This window comes from Rattus norvegicus, assembly GCF_036323735.1.
Source record: "Rattus norvegicus strain BN/NHsdMcwi chromosome Y unlocalized genomic scaffold, GRCr8 chrY_unlocalized_12, whole genome shotgun sequence".
Classification (NCBI taxonomy): domain Eukaryota; kingdom Metazoa; phylum Chordata; class Mammalia; order Rodentia; family Muridae; genus Rattus; species Rattus norvegicus.
Genome location: NW_026947370.1, coordinates 422,490 through 443,307, shown reverse-complemented (window position 1 = coordinate 443,307; position 20,818 = coordinate 422,490). Strand labels below are relative to the sequence as shown.

Sequence of the window (20,818 nt, the reverse complement as noted above, 5' to 3'; positions counted from 1 at the left end):
ACTTCCACTCTCAAGCACTGACTGGAGTAAGATTCCACTTTACTCTCTAAGCGCCGTCTCTAAGAGTGAGATTCCCGATCTGTACCAACACGCACATGTGCACACATAAACATGGCGGAACCAAAACAGACAAACACAGACTGACCAATGCAGCACCGCTCACACAGAAACACTCAGACAAAAATCCAACTCACCTCCAAGGGGTCTTCGGAGTCTGAGGTGGACGCAAAGATCCCAGACGAGCCCCCAAATAAAAGATGCTACGCAGAGAGACTCTTATTCAAGCAAATAATAATAATAATAATAATAATAATAATAATAATAATAATAATAATAAGTAATAAGCAAAGGCGAGGTTTATTATGGAGACCTACTATAGAGAACTCTGGGCCGACATGTATCCTGCGTAAGAGACAGAGGTGTTGACCCAGAAATTTAAAAGTGAGGGGTTTATATAGGGAAAGCTAGGGGCTTTGGCGTGGTTACACACAATTGGCTAATTTTTGCCGTGGCTATAAGTGATTGGCTCTTTCAAACAGACAACACAGCAGAAGAGTACGTGCTGACTGGGGCGTAGAGGATTTTAGAAGCTAGGGGCTTATCAGGGTTTGAAAGAGGTCTGGTTAAGGTGTGACTCTGAATAAGCTGGGGGAGGTGCCCTTCTGTTTCTTAGTGGCCCGTCAGTCTTGGCCATAGGTCAGGCCCCACCATGTCTGGATTTTGAAACTTATTCTTTTTATTTTATATTTTAAACCTTAAATCTGTATAATTTTCTTTTCTCTCCCCTTTTCGCTCTCTCTCCATCTCCTCCTTTTCTCTGCCTGTACTCCGATCTCAACTCCCCTTCCCATGCCCCTAAATAAACTTTATTCTATACTAGTCCCCATCTAATGACTGGTGTCTGGATGTGCAGGGGAGGATGCCTCAGCATGGGCCGGCTGAGGTATCCCCTCCAGTACACTCTTTAAATCATAAATTTGGCTTTTTTGACCAAGCCAGGTCAGTCATTCAACAGGTTCTCCAGGACAGGAGTGAGGATTACAAAGGAAAAGACAATTAGGCAACATTTAATATTACATTCTGAGGCTGAAGTAGCTTTAATTTTCTCAGTCTGCTTTTATGTCACTTTAATTACATGCAGAATGATCACATCAATTCTGAGTCGAGGTGATAAACAAAATCCTGTAAACCCTTTTTGGGGACTAATCAGGATGACTAATACAAAAGGACTGCCATACAAGCTTCAGCTGACCCTGCTCTGAGCTTTGCATTAACTCAAATGTAAATGTTCTTAATCAGGGTCTATTTTCTTAGTTCAAACCCAAAGTAAGATTTCTGCCCCAGGATTTTTCTTTTGTTCTGATAATGTGAGATTCCTGCTAAGTGTCTAGAAGCAAGTAGCAACAGAAAGGTTCTCTACACTTTTTATAAAACACATCAATTCTAACAGTTGGAACTGTGCTGTATGGAAAGTTAGAGAAGCTTGAGTGATGCAAGCAGGAAACAAAACATTGTCATACTTCAGTGAAACCTCACTCTCCAGTACTGAGGAGGACCTGAGCTACAGTGTCCATAGCAGTAATTTCTCAATGATAGGGAGACACTTTATCATTGGTTATCTCCTTATTTTAAACTGTCATGTTTTTTTTTTCAGGATACGCACATGATATTTATTTATTCGATTGTCAGTTTTTATGTATTTAATGTGTGTGGGTATTTTGTCTGCATTATGTGGTGTCCACATGAATGCCTGATGCTTAGAAAGCCAAAGAAGGTGTCAGAGCATTTTGGTTGTGAGTTCACAGTTACTTGCTAGAATTGAACTTGGGTCCTTTGTGAGAACAGCCAATGCTCTGAACCACTGAGCCAATCTCCCTGGTTAAGCCATCCATAAATAGGAGTTGGAAGTGCCATTTCCACATCTAGATACTAGGATAAAGAGTTCCACCAATATATCCCTTGTATGTGTGTCCAGAACCTTCCAGGGGTATCTGAAAAGATCTTCCCAGTTCAGGCCCAATACCTCTGAGACTTTCGCATGGTAACCCCAGATTTAGTCACCTTGATGTTGGCCTGAGCCATTCAAAATGAAAGCAGTAAAAAGTTCTTAAGAAGCCATGGCTTTTTGTTTAGCTTTTGGTTATTAGCATCTTTGATGAAAAGCTGGAATATAGGAAAAAGTTTTTGAACATGAATTTGGGATCATAGAATTCACATCCAACAAACTGGCCTCAGAGCTGGAGAGTGGAGACTCAGAAGGTTTTTGAGAACTGTCCAAAGCTACATCTCCTTTCCCCTTGCAACTGCAAGAGCAGGAGAGACCATTTTCTGAGTTGTACTGTTTTGTATTGCACTGGGCTTGGTAATGAGAAAGCGCAATGCGTCCCTTTGTAGCCTCAGAATCCAGGCTCTCCTATGTCAGTTACCCAAGTTTCAGGAGGGCACATGTGCACTGCCACAGTTCTAGCAGGAAATTGAAGACTTCTGTATTCTGTTGTCTTCCTCATGGGCTGAGACTCCATGTCAATAGCATCTTTCAAGGCTGTTCCTCTGCAGCTCCGAAACCTTTCTTTTTTTTTGAATGTAAAGCAAGATTATTTTGCCTATTAAGTAGAGTTCTTAAACTACCACTACTTGGTAAACAATGTGAATTTGTATAAGTCATCTTAAAAGCCTGAGGTTTGCTTTCACTGTTCTTGTTTATTAATGAGTTGTTAAAAAGATGCAGCCTATTCTAACAGGATAAATATTTTTTTAACAATTTCATGTTGAGTTAATGAAGGCTCACAAATGAGCAATAATCCTCAATGAGGAAAACAAAAAGCTGTTGTCTACAAGGGACAGTGCACACACACAAACAAAAAGAACTGTCTAAAAATAATTAACTTATATCGAACACATGGGCACTGGAGAAAATTTCCTGAACAAAACACCAATGGCTTATGCTCTAAGATCAAGAAGTGACAAATGGGACCTCATAAAACTGCAAAGCTTCTGTAAGGCAAAGGACACTGTGGTTAGGACAAAACGGCAACCAACATATTGGGAAAAGATCTTTACCAATCCTACAACAGATAGAGGCCTTATATCCAAAAGATACAAAGAACTGAAGAAGTTAGAATGCAGGGAGACAAATAACCCTATTAAAAAATGGGGTTCAGAGCTAAACAAAGAATTCACAGCTGAGGAATGCCGAATGGCTGAGAAACACCTAAAGAAATGTTCAACATCTTTAGTCATAAGGGAATTGCAAATCAAAACAACCCTGAGATTTCACCTCACACCAGTGCGATTGGCTAAGATCAAAAACTCAGGTGACAGCAGATGCTGGCGAGGATGTGGAGAAAGAGGAACACTCCTCCATTGTTGGTGGGATTGCAGACTGGTACAACCATTCTGGAAATCAGTCTGGAGGTTCCTCAGAAAATTGGACATTGTACTGCCTGAGGATCCAGCTATACCTCTCTTGGGCATATACCCAAAAGATGCCTCAACATATAAAAGAGACACGTGCTCCACTATGTTCATCGCAGCCTTATTTATAATAGCCAGAAGCTGGAAAGAACCCAGATGCCCTTCAACAGAGGAATGGATACAGAAAATGTGGTACATCTACACAATGGAATATTACTCAGCTATCAAAAACAACGGCTTTTGAAATTCGTAGGCAAATGGTTGGAATTGGAAAATATCATCCTGAGTGAGCTAACCCAATCACAGAAAGACGTACATGGTATGCAGTCACTGATAAGTGGTTATTAGCCCAAATGCTTGAATAACCCTAGATCCCTAGAACAAACGAAACTCAAGAAGGATGTTCAAAATGTGAATGCTTCACTCCTTCTCTAAAAGGGGAACAAGAATACCCTTGGCAGGGAAGGGAGAGGCAAAGATTAAAACAGAGACTGAAGGAACACCCATTCAGAGCCTGCCCCACATGTGGCCCATACATATACAGCCACCCAATTAGACAAGATGGATGAAGCAAAGAAGTGCAGACCGACAGGAGCCGGATGTAGATCGCTCCTGAGAGACACAGCCAGAATACAGCAAATACAGAGGCGAATGCCAGCAGCAAACCACTGAACTGAGAATAGGTCCCCTATTGAAGGAATCAGAGAAAGAACTGGAAGAGCTTGAAGAGGCTCGAGACCCCATATGTACAACAATGTCAAGCAACCAGAGCTTCCAGGGACTAAGCCACTACCTAAAGACTATACATGGACTGACCCTGGACTCTGACCTCATAGGTAGCAATGAATATCCTAGTAAGAGCACCAGTGGAAGGGGAAGCCCTGGGTCCTGCTAAGACTGAACCCCCAGTGAACTAGACTATGGGGGGAGGGTGGCAATGGGGGGAGGGTCGGGAGGGGAACACCCATAAGGAAGGGGAGGGGGGAGCGGGATGTTTGCCCGGAAACCGGGAAAGGGAATAACACTTGAAATGTATATAAGAAATACTCAAGTTAATAAAAAAAAAAAGCGTGACAAGAGAGTATCAGGCCATTGTGACACTGTCCTCCCATTAGAAACATGGAAGTGTTGACAATCACAGGTTGTGGTATCATGTCTGAAATTTGACACCCAGCTAGGCAAAGGTTAACCTGTCAGTTAGCTTCCTGAGTACCATCCACAAGACAAGGGTAGGCTCAGATGATGGAACGTTGAAGATAGCTGCTATTCATTGTGAGCTACTTTTCAGGGTAAGTGGAAGACCATTTATCCTCTTGTGACATTGGAGATCAGAGTAATGAATGGGGACAGAGAGGACAAATCTGTGTTTTGTTTTGTTTTGTTTTCTGGACAACCATAACTACATTTTCTAGGCTAAGGATTTGCACATGGAAGTCTAGTGTCTCACATTGGTATATACCAATCTTGTATGATCTCAATAGCACAAGTGGTTCCAGGCTTCTTTTTTAGTTACTGGGATTTACAGGCAGTCATTTATGTCTTGTCTCCTAGATTCACAAATTATTTTCTGGCTTCATATACACAAGGCATATTTTTACACTCTGTCTCTCTGTGTATGTGTCTTTCTCTGTCTTTCAGTCTCATCTCTCTTTCTCCTTCTGTCTGCCTCTCTTTCCTGTTTTTCAGCTTTCCTACAACAATCTTTACTAATGATAATATATTTCATTTCAGTTCATGCACTTTATTCTCTCATAAACTCCAGTGTGATCTGAAATTGCTGTCTATTGCAGAACCACAATTTAAAATATAACTGTTGTCCAAATCTACTAGACTAGAACTTTAACCACTGAGAAGATGTAGAATATCAACAGCTCCCAACAAGCCTAGGGGCCAACGATCATGTATGGAAGAAAAATTTTCAGAGATAAAAGAAATGCATGCCAGGATGACCATGGCTTCTCTTTACAGGGACTACCAGCATCAGGAGAAAGGTAACATGGGGCTTTAATAAACATGCATCGTGTAACAATACCTAGTCTCTTCCCTTATGTTACACTTCCCTGTCTGTATTTTCCTAATGGATGTTGTATATAAATGTAGTAGTGACTGCCTTTCAGGAGTATAGACGTTGTCACATGTGGCCCCCAAATGAAGAATTTGATTTTTCTTCCCTGGCTGAAGCTCCTTGCCAATGATCCACAACATATTTTTCCCTATGACTTCTGCTTTGTTTTGTGTGTGAGTGTCTGTGTGTGTGTGTGTGTGTGTGTGTGTGTGTGTGTGTGTTTGTGTGTGTTTGTATCTGTCTGTCTGTCTTTCTGTCTTTGTCTCTGTCAGTCTGTTTCTTCCAGATGATACCTCTCTATACTTCAGTTTCACTTCTTAATTGCTCATTCCAAGATTGACCCATCATGCTTTCTCTGAGTGTTTGCTTTTGATGACTCAAATTACACATATGTTAATCAGTGCACCTGTAGCCACAACTGTGAACCATTGATCACATCATAACCACCCTCACGGCTAAGAAAAGCTATTTTTGAGGCTCTGAGGGAAGTTTTTATCAGAATTTAAAACTTTTCTGTATTTTTTACTCCCCTATCCAAACTGTTGTAGTTTGTGGATCTTCCCCAAGTCTTTGCTTAATTGTATTTATCTATGTTCCTGGCCTACTGGGAAGACATCATCCCAACCCTCCAATATTACTAATCAGGAGGAATAGATGAAGAAATTGGAGAAATTGGTCATTTATCTACAGAAGATGTCCCTGAGATGGATTAACTGTGTCGAATCATCGCATCACTGACAAGCATTCTGAACTATGTTCTCATTTTATTTTCTTCTTTGTCATTTTGAGTGTGCTACCTAAGGTGGTGAGGACCATTTGTGGGCTGTCTTTGAGAATTGACTTTTCACTATTCATGCATGAAGAATATCTGATAATTTTTTGGCAGAGACCAGGAATTGTCAAGCATGCAGCTGGTCTACTATGAGTTTCTTACTTTCATTCTGAATGAGGAAGAATTACAAGAAGAGCCACAGGAATAAAAATTTTGACTCTCAGTGTAGAGTACTGAATTTTATCTTCAGAGGATTCCTGGACATGCCATTGGAATTTTATGACAAGGGCTTCTACCCTTGACATGCATCAATATCTCTTTTTGTCTTGGACATACATGATTAAGGATTGGGGGTCCTAAACACTAATGACTCCAGGACTTACCTGCATCCCATCAGATATGTACTGAAAATGTCCTCCATTTCTTCATGTCTTGGCCAGATTTTGTTGTTAAGGGCCAGGGGGACTGCAGAAGGAAGTGAGGCATATGTCTATCGATCATGGTTGGGAGAAAGAAAATAGCTAATAGATCCAGCTTGACTAGAGCTTTCCTCCTCTTTCAGTGCTTCCTCGTGTCTGTAGACTTCCCCTTTTGTCATGCTTTATTGGGGAATTTGCATTTTTTCTCCTGTGTCTGGGCTACTACTATGCATGTTCCTTTGTGTTTATCTACAGTGTCTCCGGGGAAGGCATCATCCCAACCTTCCAGCATCAGTGAGCAAGTGCAACAGATTAAGAAGTTTGTAGAAATTGACTAATGAGCTCCAGAAGATGACATGTGAGTTGGAAAATTCACGTGCATAGGTAACCATTGCACCAACAGCATTTGAAGAGAAGTAGTCATTGTACCCACTTCTTTGTAGACAGTCCTGACCCCTGTGTGATAACCTCAGTTTTCTCAGACCACAGGAAAATGCAACTGTAATGTCCTCATGTACAAATTAATTTTCTTATGTTCCTCTCAGAATCACAACATAAAGAAAGGATAGTAGTGTGATAGGAAGCTATTTTATTTCTCAGAAATGCAGAAGCAGTGGTTTGAATAAGTGTCTTGGGTTACGGAAAGTAATGTGTGAGCTCTCATCATGGATTTTAATAGACAGAGAATGTATTTTATGTCCTCAGACACACAGAAAGTTGGTAAGCTACAGAAGCATAGTAACTTAAACTTAGATAAGTAAACTTTTATTTTTTTATTTAAAGTTTTATTTTATTTGTTTTCAATGAGTATCTGTAACTCTCAGACACAACAGAAGTGGAAGTTTAATGCCATTATACATGGTTTTATGCCACTATGATTTTGCTGGTAGTTGAACTCAGGACCTATGGAAAAACAGTTAGGGCTCTTAAATGCTGAATCATCTCACCAGTCTAAATTACTTTTGACGATGATGGTGATGATGATGATGATGATGATGATTACCATTATTATTATTATACTTAAACTCTAAAGGGATCAAGATTTCCCCTCCTCCAAAGCTCTTTCCCCTCTCCTGTCTCAAGATATCCTACAATAAAGAAGATACCATCACAGCTTCCCATCCTCCCCAGCACTGAAGAAAGAAAAGTTTTACTTTGTCATGGTTATGGACATATTCTTGTTTACTGGGCTCAGAGCTTCAGATCTGATGGAGGGAGACTATGGAAATGGAATCTCCTTTGGAGGAATCTGCTTACCTTGTAGGAACGGGGAAACAGTGAGCAAAAGTAAGATGTTGTTCCACGACTTCATCCCTTGCTAAGAAAAAAGTCTATTTTTCACAGCTTGGGAACTGGGTAAGCAGTCTAAGCAAGCATGGCTAATAAGCCAAACCAGATGGGTAAACATTTGTCCATTGGATACGAAGGGGGAGCATTTAATTGACTATGCTGACTGTATCTCCTGTCCACTGTGTTCTAATCCCATGCAAGGAAAGTTCGGTGGATTTTGTCTGTCCTGTGTCAGAACAATAGTGTTTTCCATTCTGAATGCTTTTTCTTCACTGATATGAACCTTGAGAGAACAGTGGGAGCCACGGAAAGCCATAGCCAACAACATTCTACATTCTAGAATATCAAGGCCTTCTCATAAGAAACACTTTCTTGTAGTTGTGAATTCAGCAGGGAGGAAAATTACAACCAACCTCTGATCAAGCAGCATAAAAATTAGCATGAGATAAAGAAAGACTTAAAAATGAGTCAGATCTCTGATACATAACAAGAAGTGGACCCTGGCACTGTCACAAATAACATTAAGGTTATTTTGTTGAGCAAGAGTTACTCTGCTGGAGTCCTCAGATGTTCATATGTGGTTGAAAATCTGTCACGGAAGACTGTATTGATATCATACTCTAATCCAGAGAGACCATACAAAAAAGTATATTATTCCTTCTGGAGTATTGGTTGAAATTAATTCACATCACACATTTGTATGTGAGGCTTAAATTAATGTTCTACATAGACAAAAGCATTATCTCAATCCTTGCCTTTGTAATTTGTTTTGTTTTGTTTTGTTTTTCTTTTTTTAATTTTGAAAATGGCTTAGTATTCTTCAGTTAAACAATTGAACTGAAGTGACTGTTCCTCAGACTGTATACATAGAGAACATCTGAGTAGTAGTTGACATTTTTAGTCGGGGCGTCTCCCCATGGATCTGTTTGTGCCTGAATAAGCATGCATAGACTTATTTCAGTTAAGGGAATCATGTAGTATACAAAAAATTAGAGGATCCATCTGCTGTAAATATTTTCTTTTACTCAGGTGAAGGAAGGTTTATCAAAGCCTGTGTATCAAAGGTTGTAGATATTACACCATCCATAGGAGATAATATATCAAGAAAGATTCTGCAGGAATACAGAGATTGACCTAAATATCCCCACACAATTCTAAGCCAGAACGGACAAGATATCACTTCACGTGGAAATTTAAAATAATCTGATGCTATGGTATGTGGAGTGTTTTAAAGAAAAACCACCTAAAAAGCATATGCATATATAGCAGATGCTATTCAAAAATATCCAGAGGCAGTTTGGAACCTACATTTAGCACAAAGAGATTGAATCCCCACTTCACAGATACTGAATAGAACCACTGAGTATTAAGAAATCTATATTAGAAATCACTTGCCTATCACATGTCTGTATAACTAGGTAGTCACAGCAAACATGACATTCTGAAAGCATAACTTGAACTTGTCAACAATGGAGGGAGTGCATGTAGTGAATGAGGTTTGGGCATGAAACTCAAAAGTCGAAAATAATACTGAGATTTGAGTTTTGAGGACAATAAATACTTAATGACTTTTGGGACAAAATTTGAATCTAAAGACTCCAAAAATTATTTATCAATCAGCTCTGAATCCCTATGGAGATTGGTGGATATTATGAATTTAGTCTGTGCCCCAGAGGTATAGGTAAATGGTGTAATTTGAAGTGATTAGGTATGCTAAAGAGGCATACAAAACTGAGGAGGCCATGGTATCATTGAATAAGTGTGCTTCTCCAAAACGTAGCATGATTTTTTGTGGAGTGACCTAGACACTATACACACATGCGCATGCACACACATAAACACACAGATACACACATACACACATACACACAAACACACACACACACACACACACACACACACACACAAAACCCACAAATAATTGACTTCCTCTGTGCTGTGTGTGGCATGCTGGAATTATCCAAGATATGAAGAGTATTCTCCACAAGTAAGTTAAACCCAAACTCAATGAAAAATTTAGAATTCCTCCTCCTTTCTTTTTTTTTTTTTTTTTTTTTTCGGAGCTGGGGACCGAACCCAGGGCCTTGCTAGGGCATTGCTCCTGCTAGGCAAGCGCTCTACCACTGAGCTAAATCCCCAACCCCTTCCTCCTCCTTTCTTGAGAAAGCATTCTGTGCATGAGTAATGCTTACATTTTAAAGTTTAAGAGGGATGACTTGAAAACAGTAACTACTTAATCCACGTTGAAACAGCATTTCAGAGATGTGTAGCGATTTAATTTTGATTTTATGAAACTGCAATTGCTCAGGTCTCATGATTGCAGTATTGAACCACATCATTCCTAAACATAACTGTAGGGACAGTAAGAGTTTGGAGATTTCTTCAAGTTGAAAAACCTCAGAAATCGTATTAGCAACAACTTAATTCAAAAATGGAGAAACTTGTGCTTGGGCAAGGTCCTAAGACTGAGCAGCTGGTTCAAAGCCAAGGACAAACATTGCATGTAACCAAGGACTGCTGGGTACAGAACCTGTTACTAAAATGGAGAAAGCTAAAGTCTTCAGGAAATATGGATAAGGAAGACTTGAAATGGTAGAAATATATGCTATATATTTAGTGGTACACACTGAGAGGATGAATTTTTGAAATGTTTATCTCCTTAGGAGTGTAAACATTTGAGCTAAGTAAATGCTGTAGCCTAGGTATGAAAGGGAAGTGAGTTTCCATTCAGACACTGGAATTACCTTCATGCCGAACATGAACATGGGAGGGTTTCAAAGAAATGTTGAAGCACATCAAGAGCTTCTGAGCATCCAGGAGGAGTCTGAGAGGATTAATTTGTTCTTGTTATGAGGGATTTTCTAGTTTATTGTTGGAAATCCATCAAGAGAAGTTCAAAGTCTAGAAACCAAATTCTATACAAGTCTCATATTAGCTTTGGAAGACTGTGACCTGTAAAGGCCTCAAAAAGGCATAGCTAGATTCACCTGTTAAAATGTATTACAATTGGTGACTGACTGCCTTTCCACTATGTTCCCAAGGCCAGCCGCAAGGTACGACTGTGGTGCTAAACCTTCAGCTGGAGAATTCTGCTTAGCTTAATTACTGTGTTTTGTTTTTGGTTTGAGTTGTGTTTGCTTCAGGTATTAGTACTGTTGGTTTGGTTGGAAGTTTTGTTATTCATTCTTAATAAATTTTTGTTCTTTTGGTGAATTTGCAGTTTTGATAACATCATGCACATTGGGTTATGATTGTATCATTAAACCCTTTTTGAAAAAAAATTAATATATATTTTTCAGAATAAAATGTGTTTTTCAACTCATAAGAAACAAGTTTTTTCTTGTGTCGTGTTGCACCCTGTAATCCCAGAAACCATATGTAGAGATAGATGACTAAAATTTGCAGGGTCTTGGGATTCACAATTGTTCCCAGTAAGCCAGAGGTACACATGTGGATTGGCCTTTCGATGTGTCTAGTGTGGCCTAATCTGTATACCAATTTCATGATGGAAAAGGTATCCATACTCTATACTTGTGGTCATATATTTAGCTACTCCTAAAACATAGTACTTTAGGAATGATCTCATAGAACAAGTTAATGAGAAAATCAACAGTATTTGTCTAATGACTACCAGAAAATGAAAACATTCACCAATGTATTGGAAATTAAACTCCGGAATATCTGACGTATTCTGTCTCTGCTTTATTGAGATATAGTCTCAGTGCGAACCACATAGAAGAGATAATGAATTCCATGTTCTTAAAAATCTTTTTTATACTTAGTTTTTATGTTGTTGGCCTTGAATATGTATTTGGTGCCTATTTTGGATAGTTGTTTGGTTCAGATTATTATCATTACCATTATTATTGCTATTATTTCTTTTTTTATTAACTTGAGTATTTCTTATATACATTTCTTTTTTTTTAAAGATTTATTTTATTTATTATATATAAGTACACTGTAGCTGTCTTCAGATACACCAGAAGAGGGCATCGGATCTCTTTACAGATGGTTGTGAGCCACCATGTGGATGCTGGGAATTGAACTCATGACCTCTGGAAGAACAGTCGGGTGTTCTTAACCACTGAGCCATCTCTCAAGCCCTCTTATATACATTTCGAGTGTTATTCCCTTTCCCGGTTTCCAGGTAACATCCCCTTCCTTTCTCCCCTTCTTTATGGGTGTTCCCGTCCCCACCCTCCCCCCCTTGTCGCCCTCCCCCCAACAATCTAGTTCACTGGGGGTTCAGTCTTAGCAGGACCCAGGGCTTCCCCTTCCACTAGTGCTCTTACTAGGATATTCATTGCTACCTATGAGGTCAGAGTCCAGGGTCAGTCCATGTATAGTCTTTAGGTAGTGGCTTAGTCCCTGGAAGCTCTGGTTGCTTGGCATTGTTGTATATATGGAGTCTCGAGCCCCTTCAAGCTCTTCCAGTTCTTTCTCTGATTCCTTCAACGGGGGTCCTAATCTCAATTCAGTGGTTTTCTACTGGCATTCGCCTCTGTGTTTGCTGTATTCTGGCTGTGTCTCTCAGGAGCGATCTACATCCGCCTCCTGTCGGCCTGAAATACTTTGCTTCGTCCATCTTGTCTAATTGGATGGCTGTATATGCATTGGCCACATGTGGGGCAGGCTCTGAATGGGTGTTCCTTCTGTGTCTGTTTTAATCATTGCCTCTATTCCCTGCCAAGGGTATTCTTGTTCCCCTTTTAAAAAAGGAGTGAAACATTCACATTCTGATCATCCGTCTTGAGTTTCATTTGTTCTAGTCATCTAGGGTAATTCAAGCATTTGGGCTAATAGCCACTTATCAATGAGTGCATACCATGTGTGTTTTTCTGTGATTGGGTTACCTCACTCACGAAGATATTTTCCAGTTCCATCCATTTGCCTACAAATTTCATAACGTCATTGTTTTTGATAGCTGAGTAATATTCCATTGTGTAGATGTACCCCCTTTTCTGTGTCCATTCCTCTGTTGAAGGGCATCTGGATCCTTTCCAGCTTCTGGCTATTATAAATAAGGCCGCGATGAACTTAGTGGAGCACGTGTCTTTTTTAAATGTTGGGGCATCTTTTGGGTATATGCCCAAGAGAGGTATAGCTGGATCCTCAGGCAGTTCAATGTCCAATTTTCTGAGGAACCTCCAGACTGATTTCCAGAATGGTTTTACCAGTCTGCAATCCCACCAACAATGGAGGAGTGTTCCTCTTTCTCCACATCCTTGCCAGCATGGGCTGTCACCTGAGTTTTTGATCTTAGCCATTCTCACTGGTGTGAGGTGAAATCTCAGGGTTGTTTTGATTTGCATTTCCCTTATGACTAAAGATGTTGAACATTTCTTTAGGTGTTTCTCAGCCATTCGGCATTCCCCAGCTGTGAATTCTTTGTTTAGCTCCGAACCCCATTTTTTTAATAGGATTATTTGTCTCCCTGCGGTCTAACTTCTTGAGTTCTTTGTATATTTTGGATATATGGCCTCTTTCTGTTGTAGGATTGGTAAAGATCTTTTCCCAATCTGTTGGTTGCCGTTTTGTCCTAACCACAGTGTCCTTTGCCTTACAGAAGCTTTGCAGCTTTATGAGGTCCCATGTGTCGATTCTTGATCTTAGAGCATAAGCCATTGGTGTTTTGTTCAGGAAATTTTTTTCCAGTGCCCATGTGTTCGAGATTCTTCCCCACTTCTTCTTCTGTTAGTTTGAGTGTATCTGGTTTGATGTGGAGTCCTTGATCCACTTGGACTTAAGCTATGTATAGGGTGATAAGCATGGATCGATCTGCATTCTTCTACATGTTGACCTGCAGTTGAACCAGCACCATTTGCTGAAAATGCTATCTTTTTTCCATTGGATGGTTTTGGCTCATTTGTCAAAAATCAAGTGCCCATAAGTGTGTGGGTTCATTTCTGTGTCTTCAATTTTGTTCCATTGGTCTATCTGTCTGTCTCTGTACCAATAGCATGCAGTTGTTATCACTATAGCTCTGCTATACTGCTTGAGTTCAGGGATAGTGATTAAACCTAAAGTCCTTTTATTGTTGAGAATAATTTTAACTATTCTTGGATTTTTGTTATTCCAGATGAATTTTCAAATTGTTCTGTCTAACTCTTTGAAGAAATGGATTGGTATTTTGATGGGGATTGCATTGAATCTGTAGATTGCTTTTTTAAAATGGCCATTTTTACTATATTAATCCTGCCAATCCATGAGCATGGGAGATCTTTCCATCTTCTGAGGTCTTCTTCAATTTCTTTCTTCAGTGTCTTGAAGTTCTTATTGTACAGATCTTTTACTTGCTTGGTTAAAGTCACATCAAGGTACTTTATATTATTTGGGTCTATTATGAAGGGTGTCGTTTCCCTAATTTCTTTCTCAGCTTGTTTCTCTTTTGTGTAGAGGAAGGCTACTGATTTATTTGAGTTAATTTTTATACCCAGCCAATTTGCTGAAGTTGTTTATCAGCTTTAGTAGTTCTCTCTTGGAACTTTTCAGATCACTTAAATATACTATCATATCGTCTGCAAATAGTGATATTTTGACTTCTTCTTTTCCCATCTGTATCCTCTTGACCTCCTTTTGTTGTCTGATTGCTCTGGCTAGAACTTCAAGAACTATATTGAATAAGAAGTGAGAGAGTGGGCAGCCTTGTCTAGTCCCTGATTTTAGTGGGATTGCTTCAAGTTTCTCTCCATTTAATTTAATGTTAGCAACTGGTTTGCTGTATATGGCTTTTACTATGTTTAGGTATGGGCCTTGAATTCCTATTCTTTCCAGGACTTTTATCATGAAGGGGTGTTGAATTTTGTCAAATGCTTTTTCAGCATGTAATGAAATGATCATGTGGTTTTGTTCCTTTAGTTTGTTTATATAATGGATCACGTTGATGGTTTTCCGTATATTAAACAATCCCTGCATGCCTGGGATGAAGCCTACTTGATCATGGTGGATGATTGTTTTGAAGTGCTCTTGGATTCAGTTTGCCAGAATTTTATTGAGTATTTTTGCGTCAATATTCGTAAGGGAAATTGGTCTGAAGTTCTCTTTCTTTGTTGGGTCTTTGTGTGGTTTAGGTATAAGAGTAATTGTGGCTTCGTAGAAGGAATTCGGTAGGGCTCCATCTGTTTCAATTTTGTGGAATAGTTTGGATAATATTGGTATTAGGTCTTCTATGAAGGTTTGATAGAATTCTGCACTAAACCTGTCTGGACCTGGAATCTTTTTGGTTGGGAGACCTTTAATGGCTGCTTCTATTTCCTTAGGAGTTATTGGGTTGTTTAACTGGTTTATCTGTTCCTGATTTAACTTCGATACCTGGTATCTGTCTAGGAAATTGTCCATTTCCTGAAGATTTTCAAGTTTTGTTGAATATAGGTTTTTAAAGTAAGATCTGATGATTTTTTGAATTTCCTCTGAATCTGTAGTTATGTCTCCCTTTTCATTTCTGATTTTGTTAATTTGGACACACTCTCTGTGTCCTCTCGTTAGTCTGGCTAAGGGTTTATCTATTATGTTGATTTTCTCAAAGAACCAGCTTTTGGTTCTGTTGATTCTTTCTATAGTCCTTTTTGTTTCTACTTGGTTGATTTCAGCTCTGAGTTTGATTATTTCCTGACTTCTACTCCTCCTGTGTGTATTTGCTTCTTTTTGTTCTAGAGCTTTTAGGTGTGCTGTCAAGCTGCTGACATATGCTCTCTCCTGTTTCTTTCTGCAGACACTCAGAGCTATGAGTTTTCCTCTTAGCACAGCTTTCATTGTGTCCCATACGTTTGGGTATGTTGTACCTTCATTTTCATTAAATTCTAAAAAGTCTTTAATTTCTTTCTTTATTTCTTCCTTGACCAGGTTATCATTGAGTAGAGCATTGTTCACTTTCCAAGTATATGTGGGCATTCATCCCTTATTGTTATTGAAGACCAATTTTAGTCCGTGGTGGTCCGATAGCACGCATGGGATTATTTCTATTTTTCTGTTCCTGTTGAGGCCCATTTTTTGACCAACTATATGGTCAATTTTGGAGAAAGTACCATGAGGAGCTGAGAAGAAGGTATATCCTTTTGCTTTGGGGTAGAATGTTCTATAAATATCTGTTAAGTCCATTTGGCTCATGAATTCTCTTAGTCTGTCTACGTCTCTATTTAATTTATCTTTCCATGATGTGTCCATTGATGAGAGTGGGGTGGTTAAGTCTCCTACTATTATAGTGTGAGGGGCAATGTGTATTTTGAGCTTTAGTAAGATTTCTTTTACATATGTAGGTGCCCTTGTATCTGGGGCATAGATATTTAGGATTGAGAGTTCATCTTAGTGGATTTTTCCTTTGATGAATATGAAGTGTCCTTCCTTATCTATTTTGATGACTTTTAGTTGAAAATTGATTTTATTTGATATTAGCTTACTTCTTCTGACCATTTGCTTGGAAAGTTGTTTTCCAGCCTTTCACTCTGAGGTAGTGTCTGTCTTTTTCTCTGAAGTGTGTTTCCTGTAGGCAGCAGAATGCAGGGGCCTCGTTGCGTATCCAGTTTGTTAATCTATGTCTTTTTATTGGGGAGTTGAGGTCACTGATGTTGAGAGATATTAAGGAATAGTGCTTATTGCTTCCTGTTATATTCATATTTGTATGTGAGGATATGTTTGTGTGCTTTTCTTCTCTTTGTTTTATTGCCAAGTGGATTAGTTTCTTGTTTCTTCTAAGGTATAGCTTGCCTCTTTATGTTAGGCTTTACCATTTATTATCCTTTGTAGTGCTGGATTTGTAGAAAGATATTGTGCAAATTTGGTTTTGTCATGGAATATCTTGATTTCTCCATCTATGTTAATTGAGAGTTTTGCTGGATACAGTAACCTGGGCTGGCATTTGTATACTCTTATTGTCCATATGACATCTGTCCAGGATCTTCTGGCTTTCATAGTTTCTGGCGAGAAGTCTGGTGTGATTTTGATAGGTCTGCCTTTATATGTTACTTGACCTTCTTCCCTTACTGCTTTTAATATTATTTCTTTATTTTGTGTGTTTGGTTTTTTGAGTATTATGTGACGGGACGTGTTTCTTTTCTGGTCCAATCTATTTGGAGTTCTGTAGGATTCTTGTATGCCTATGGCAATATCTTTTTTTAGGTTAGGGAAGTTTTCTTCTATGATTTTGTTGAATATATTTACTGGTCTTTTGATCTGGGAATCTTTACTCTCTTCTATACCTATTAACCTTAGGTTTGATCCTCTCATTGGGTCCTGGATTTCCTGTGTGTTTTGGACCAGTAGCTTTTTCTGCTTTACATTATCTTTTTTGAGTTGAGTCAATGATTTCTATGGAATCTTCTGCTCCTGAGATTCTCTCTTCCATCTCTTGTATTCTGTTGATGAAGCGCGTATCTACAGCTCCTTGTCTCTTCTTTTGGTTTTCTATGTCCAGGGTTGTTTCTATGTCTATGTTCCATGTGTTCTTTCTTAATTGCTTCTATTTCCATTTTTAATTCCTTCAACTGTTTGATTGTGTTTTCCTGCAATTCTTTCAGGTATTTTTGTGCTACCTCTCTGTAGGCTTCTACTTGTTCTCTAAGGGAGTTCTTCACGTCTTTCTTGAAGTCCTCCATCATAATGATGAAATATGATTTTGAAACTAGATCTTGCTTTTCTGGTGTGTTTGGATATTCCATGTTTGCTTTGGTGTGAGAATTTGGCTCCGATGATGCCATGTAGTCTTTGTTTCTGTTGCCTGAGTTCCTGTGCTTGCCTCTCGCCATCAGATTATCTCTAGTGTTACTTTGTTCTGCTAATTTCTGACAGTGGCTAGACTGTCCTATAAGCCCATGTTTCAGGAGTGCTGTAGACCTGTTTTCCTGTTCTCTTTCAGCCAGTTATGGGGACAGAGTGTTCTGCTTTCGGGCGTGTAGTTATTCCTATCTATAGTCCTTCAGCTGATCCTGTGGGTCTGTGTCTGGTGTTCACCAGGCACGTCACTTGCAGCAGAAAAGTTGGTCTTACCTGTGGTTCCGAGGCTCAAGTTTGCTCGTGGAGTGCTGCCTACGAACTCTCTGCAGCGGCAGCAACCAGGAAGATCTGCGCCGCCTTTTCTGGGAGCCTCCGTGCACCAAGGTTCCAGATGGCACTTGGTGTTTTCCTCTGGTGTCAAGATGTGTGCAGAATGCAGTCTCTTCTGGTTTCCCAGGTGTGTCTGCCTCTCTGTAGGTCTAGCTCTCCCTCCCATGGGATTTGCGTGCAGAGAACTGTTTATCCGGTCTCTCCCTTCAGGCACAGGGGTCCTGTCGCTCCTGGGCCCTAACCCACGGGAATCCAGAGTCAGTATACAGTTTCCTCTTGGGCCAGGGATGTGGCCAGGGGTGGGCAGTGTTGGTGGTCTCTTCCACTCTGCAGCCTCAGGAGGGCTCACCTGACCAGGCGGTGAGGTCTCTCTCCCATGAGGTTTGGGAGCAGAGAGCGCTATTATTTCTTTTATACATAATTTTTCATTTGATGTAAGTGCTATGCACCACATACATGCAATTACCCCAGAATCCAGTCAAGGTTAGTGAATTCCACTTGGAACTGGGTTATCCTTTTGGTCCTATGTTAAGGAAATTTGAAAAAATGGATGAGCTATCTCTCCAGAACCTGCCCATGACTTTTGTCCTTCCTTTTGTACTGCATTAGTTGAACTTGAACAAACTCATTCAAAGAAAGAAGGTTTGTGAGAACTACAGAAATACATAAATGGCCCCTCCACTCCCATCCTCTCCCCTCCCTTTTCTCCCCCCCACCTCTCCTCTCCCTTCCTCTCCTCTCTCCTCCTTTCCATTTCCCTTCCTTCTAGAAAAAAAAAAGAAATACATATAAGGAATAGGAATGCTTATTGTCTAAACTGCCAGTCATCCATGAGGGCATTAGTAGATGCACAATCAAACCTTAGCATCGCTTATTGCAAGGTTTGGAGCAGAACTGTCATTCTCATCCTGTGTTATGATGTAGATTAGACTCATCAGATTAAATTAAGAATTGTAAAAAATCTCCTGGGGTTGAAAGTGGTAAGGAAATCATGCTTATGTATCATAAATGCAGTGCTAAGAGCAGGATTCAATCTAGTCTGGGGGGATGCATCCTTCAGCACAGTCAACAGATCTTTGGAGAATGATTCAGTTCAAAACTGGGTATGGAGAAGGATTGTTGATATTGTTTTAGAAGACATCCCAACATTTAAAAAGTGTTTCTTTCAGATCAGTGAATGATTTTTGTAAAATAACTCATGGAATGAACTTTTGAGACCAACCATCAGCCTGAGAATTAATGTGTGAAAGAATAAATTCTGTGTCTTTCCAGACTGTTGCTTTCAAAGCAACAGCCAAACGTGTCCATTCTATGAATGATACATAGATATATACACATTATAGCAGTATGGATACTGAGTTTCTTCAGGTTCATGAATGAGGTATTCAGCAGTTGACCTGGCTCAGAAATTAAGGAAATTTGTGCCAACTCTTCAGACCTGAGTTCCTTCCCCATGAGCCCCATGATTGAAGAAAAGAACAAATTTCAGACAACTTGTCTCAGATTTTTTGTAGTTGTGGTTTCCTGGTTTTGATCTACAGAAGGAAGGGAATCTAGTTTTCCAATTCTTGTTTATCCTATAATAATTCTTTCCAATGCACTCATGAAAATATATTACTGTGGATTTCATTGATAGGTTACTTTTGCTATTTGAATTCTGTTGCCAAGAACTCTAGGAAATAAGAAGCACTGTATCAAAGCATCATATGAAAATCATGCTAAGCGAATGTGGCCATTGGTAATTTGTAACTGAGCTGAAACACTTACTAGACACAAACTGCTGTAAAAGGTCTTCTCTAGATTCCAGGTGTAGAAGCCGCTGTTCCCTAACAGAGAGTAGAGGATGAATCTCTTTGTACAGAGAAAAGGGATTTATCACAATGATCACAGGCTGTGGTCCACATAATTTAACAATGGATGGATATTTGTAAAGTCCAAGAATCCAGTAGTTGATAAGTCCACAAGCCTGGATGTCTCATCTGTTCATTATTATATGATTAAATCCTCAGTAAGCAGGTTCTATGGTATGTGAGGGTTTGGTAGGAATGTGAGTGTAAGCTAGAAAAAGTAAAAGTTTCTTTCTTCCATGTTTTCTATGGTCTTCAATTATAATGCATTGTTCAGAATACATTGAGATTACCATTTTTCAATAGAACGTTCCTTTCAGGGAAACTGCAGCCTCACAACATGGCTCAGGAGTATGGGAACTGCAAGACCCAGTCTGGGAAGATGTTCCTATTCATCGAGCCCACCTACCAGTATTGCAAAAATACCCAAGAAATTCTCAATCAACTCCCTTTGAAACATGGTCTTCTGGGATTTGTAGACATCACAGCCACTAACAATACCAACTCAATTCAAGATTACTTATAACAGCTCACTGGAGTGAAAATAGTTCCTAGGTCTTTAAGCTAATCAAAGATTTCATAGGCATACTCAGTGAACTAGTCTCCCTCCATCAGAATTGGGAGCTGATGACGTGGCTGAAGCAGATTGGAGCTCTGCTGTTATGAAAAGGATGGCAGTAAATCCCATGCTGACAGCTGTCATCCAGGCATGTGAAGGCCAGTGCACCTGAGAGTTTATGTGCATCATGGAGGAGGACAGTACTTTTTGTGACTTGGATTTTCAAAAAATTGACTTTTATTCTATTCCTCAGTGCTTAAATATAATGCTGTTTGCATGAAACCATGGGGTAGGGAAACTTAACATCACACAGGATTGATTCTCCATACTTTATGTGCTCACATGTCTCTACCTCTAAGCCCATGTTGAACAATCCAGTGCATCTATATCTCCAGTGAATCAATTACCGTTTTT

At 39.5% G+C, this 20,818-nt stretch overlaps 1 long non-coding RNA gene across 1 annotated transcript; it reads right to left on the bottom strand.

Annotated features, from left to right (window-relative positions):
* Positions 1-7,433: 7,433 nt before the first annotated feature.
* On the bottom strand, positions 7,434-8,256 carry LOC134484582 (uncharacterized). Its single transcript, XR_010062057.1, has 2 exons — positions 7,928-8,256; positions 7,434-7,573 (listed from the first exon to the last, which is right to left on the bottom strand). It is a non-coding gene; the product is annotated as an uncharacterized LOC134484582 (long non-coding RNA).
* Between the last annotated feature and the right edge of the window lie 12,562 nt (positions 8,257-20,818).